Raw genomic sequence first — 3630 nt, 5'->3', positions numbered from 1 at the left:
AACTAAAGTCTAAAATACAAGATCTCAAGCTGAGGAAATACTTCCATTCTTTATGAGAAGAGGAAAGTTTCATCCTTTCCAAATGATTTGGGCAAGGGCACAGTTTGCCCATAGGTGCTATTTTACATATTTTAAAGGGCAGGAACAGTACCTCTGGTATTCCTAGGACCAGTGCATCCTATAAGACTGGAGGAAGATGGAAAGAAAATGAGAACAGGCATGGTATCCTCTTCCTCCCTACTCACAAGGATTCCTCCCAGGGGTGGGTTTATGGGGTGTCACTGAATAATTCTTCCAGCTTTTCTGTATGTTTGAAAAAAAATATTTTTTCTGTTTGAAATTTTTTATTATGAAGTGTTGAAAGGGGAAAAAAGACACCAGGATATCTGACCTAGATTCTGTTTAGGGGAGCATGCAGTTGGTATTTCTCAGTTCAGGCATAAACATAAACATAGCACAGAAATGTGGTGTCACTTGTGCAGGTTGGCTTTTATAACTGGAATTTTTGTGGGACATGTGGGCTGTTAGAGTGGAACTCTGCAGAAGCCGCTCCCCATGTGTTTCAGAGTCCTCACGAGGAGATGACAGTGTGTTGGGGAGGATGTGTGCAATACACGGCAGTTTAGGCTTCACTCTGCCAGGGAACTTTGAACCCAGTCCCTAGGTCCAGTCTTTTCATCATTTAGCTATGTTTGTAAAGGAAACTATTGTTCAAACACTAGTTAGCTAGATGTGAATAGGTAGGCAACTTATTTTCCTTTTTTAAATCAAGGTAAAATACACATATGGTAAAACATACATATTTATCATTTTAATCATGTGCAGTTCACTAGCATGAAATACATTCACATTGTTGCTGCAATCATCACCATGCTCTATACCAGCGGTTCTCAACCTGTCGGTCGCAACCCCTTTGGGGGTCAAACGACCCTTTTACAGGGGTTGCCTAAGACCATCAGAAAACACATATATAATTACATATTGTTTTTGTGATTAGTCACTATGCTTTAATTATGTTCAATTTGTAAAATGAAAATACATCCTGCATATCAGATATTTACATTACAATTCATAACAGTAGCACAATTACAGTTATGAAGTAGCAACAAAAATAATTTTATGGTTGGGGGTCACCACAACATGAGGAACTGTATTAAAGGGTCGAGGCATTAGGAAGGTTGAGAACCACTGACATACTGTATTAGGTAGAATTGCTATATCTCCTGGAATTGGTGGAGTGGCCTTGTCTATTAGGTGTCCTTTAGGGCCCAATGGCTCAGTCTCTCCAGTCACCTGAGCTGGAGCCCCTTTGTGGGCTGTGTGCACAGTCTTGTAGTTGAGCCTTGATTGCTGTTGGTGCCACTGGGAGGAATTGACCTCCAGGCCAATTGGCTGTGAGGACCAGATGCAAATACAGTGGGAGAGCTGCTGTGCAAGAAACCCCCCTATGGAGCAGGACTTGGTGATCACTGAATCTGCCTCTTGAGTATGTCGCTTGTGGATGTGAGGAATTGTAATCTGGTATGGTCTGAAATTGTTCACCAGGTGCACTGGATCTAGGGCCTCCACAGAGGTGCAAAGTCATCCACTGCCTGGGGCCACCTGGCAGGAGCCATAGAAGGATCTGCAGATGGCTGCTATTTGTATTGAGAGGTGCCCAGGTGAGGACCAGTTGTGAAACAAAGAGGACTGGTGCTAGTGCCAGGTCTTGGGCCTTTTATTAGTAGGTTTGGGACACCCTGACACCAGCTGCAGCTTGTTTGAGAGATTTCAGCAAAGTCTGAAGCCTGAGCCAGAACAGGCTATTCATATGGAAAAGCTGCTGCAAACAGCTTGGGTGGGACTGCAAATTGGATGTGGTGGGTCTCGGAATCACCAGGGTGGAGCAAACAGTATGAGCCAGGCTGATGGAGACTCAGATATGGCTGCAAGTCAGCCCTGGAACAGGGGTGGGGGTCGGGGAGGTGGGGGCATAGGTCCCAGCACAGGAACAATGACCCCTACGAGCATCCCTGTCTGGGAAAAAGCCACCCCTGAGTTCCTGCTCTTATGCCAGACAGTCCAGTTCCTCCCTGTATGTGTCTGAGTCCCCTAAAGCCTCCCAGTGCTGGAGCTCAGAGGGATCGAGTCTGAGTAAGTTTGTGCGCCTGCCCTTTAAAAGGAGCACCTGGGTCTCCAGTAGCCTCGGTGTCACTCAGCCCCAATCCCCGCTGGTTTTTACAGCCCATAGTTGCAGGGACTTCTCTTCCCAACTCTGGCACCCTGGCCTGGGGGTCTGGTGTGGGACTGGGAGCCCTTGCTCCTCATGGGTGGCCTCTGCAGAGACGATGTCCCTCCTGATTAAAAAAAAAACAAAAACAGTACATGTGGGTATCGGACCAGACCATTTCATGCCTCTGCCCCTCCTACCAGTCTCAGTGTACTTTCTTTTTCTTTAGTTGTAGGACTTCAATTCAGGCAGTTCTGAATGATGATTGTTCTGTATCTTAGTTGTAATTTTGATGTAGTTGTGGGAGGCGGCGAGTAAAGGCGGTTGGTTACCTATGCTGCCATCTTGTTTCTCTGCATCTTAACTTCAGAAAGAGCATAGCTACTTCCTGAGTGCCTTGCCCATACACAATCATGTAGTACTCAGTGCTCTCTTGCATCACCTTTTTTTTAAAAAAACTGATTTTAAGAGAGAGAGAAAAAGAAACATCAATGTGAGAAACATTGATTGGTTGCCTCCCATACACACCCCAATGGGGGATGGAAGCCGCAACCTAGACATGTGCTCTCTGCCTTTTGGTATATAGGATGAGCCACTCAGCCAGGCAGCATCACCTTTGCACCACCTTGGTGGCAGGGTTCATCACTGGTTCAGGATAATAGGGGTAGGTGACTTCATGTATTCATTTAATATGCATTCTGGGCCTGTGGGCCTGTGTGACAGGCATCGAGTAGGTGCTCCTGGCCTCACAGAGCTTGCAGTTCTGGTGATTGAAGAGGAAACAGGCACGTCAGTCACGTCACACTGTAATAGTGCTGTTGTGGGGTCGTGGGTATGAGTGAAAAGGGCCATTGAGATGGGGGAGCAGGAGGGCCCTTTTGATGAAGGGGCTTTTAAGCTGATAATTCTAGGAGTATATGAGTCCAGCAGGGAGGGGAATTTGTTCTGAGCGGAGAGAGCAGTCTTGTCAAGTTCCAGAGGTAAGGGAGAATTTGGTGCCTTTAACTTGCCCAGGGTCACTCAGATTGAACCTGGTTCTGGGCGTTTGGGACAGCGGTTGCCAACTGTTTGGACCTCACAGACCACCAGTGGTCCATGGACCACCGGTTGGCAACCGCTGGTTTGGGAGGCAGGTAGTTCCTTGAAGCTCAAAATGCTGCTTAGGACAGAGCACCTTGGACCTAGTTGCAGGCAACTTTCAAGCAGTAAGTCTAACGACTTAAACTTTTCCTCTCCGCTTTTCTTTCAAGTAAAGAAAAAGATACTTTACCTTTTTAAAAAAAATTTTTTAGAGGACATTTATTAAAGCTGGGGACAGTGAAATAAGAAAGGGTTGGGGAGCCCTGGCCAGTGTTTTCAGTGGTTAGAGCGTTGGCCCTCACACTGAAGGGTCTCGGGTTTGATTCCTGGTCAAGGTCAAG

This window comes from Myotis davidii, unplaced genomic scaffold (assembly GCF_000327345.1).
Source record: "Myotis davidii unplaced genomic scaffold, ASM32734v1 scaffold805, whole genome shotgun sequence".
NCBI classification, from domain to species: domain Eukaryota; kingdom Metazoa; phylum Chordata; class Mammalia; order Chiroptera; family Vespertilionidae; genus Myotis; species Myotis davidii.
Note: the sequence above shows the minus strand (reverse complement) of the source record.